This window comes from Chrysochloris asiatica, unplaced genomic scaffold (genome assembly GCF_000296735.1).
Source record: "Chrysochloris asiatica unplaced genomic scaffold, ChrAsi1.0 scaffold00152, whole genome shotgun sequence".
Classification (NCBI taxonomy): Eukaryota; Metazoa; Chordata; class Mammalia; order Afrosoricida; family Chrysochloridae; genus Chrysochloris; species Chrysochloris asiatica.
Window position 1 is genome coordinate 5,774,201 of NW_006408670.1, and position 505 is coordinate 5,774,705.

The window sequence follows — 505 nt, forward strand, 5'->3', positions numbered from 1 at the left end:
GGCTACATGACAGATGAGTCCAATATATTCATATATACAGAGCTACCTACATGACTGATCAGTCCAACATATCCATGTACAGAGAGCTAGCTTCATGACAGACAAGTCCAATATTTCCATATAGAGAGAGCTGAATATATGACAGAGTAGTGCAACATTTCCATATAAAGAGTTGTACCTACATGGCAGATGAGTCCAAGGTATCCATATATTGAGAGATAGCTACATGGCAGATGAGTACAATATGTGGATATTTAGAGGGCTTGTTACAAGGCAGATGAGTACCACAGGTTCAAATACACATAGCTGGCTACATGGCTGTTGAGTCCAACATGTCCATACACTGAGAGATAGATACAAGGCAGACAAGTCCAATATATATGTTCATATATAGAGAGCTACCAACATATCAGATCAGTCCAAACTATCCATGTCCAGAGAGCTAGCTACATGGTAGACGAGTACATGTTGGACTTGTCTGCCAAGTAGGTGGCTATCAGTATAT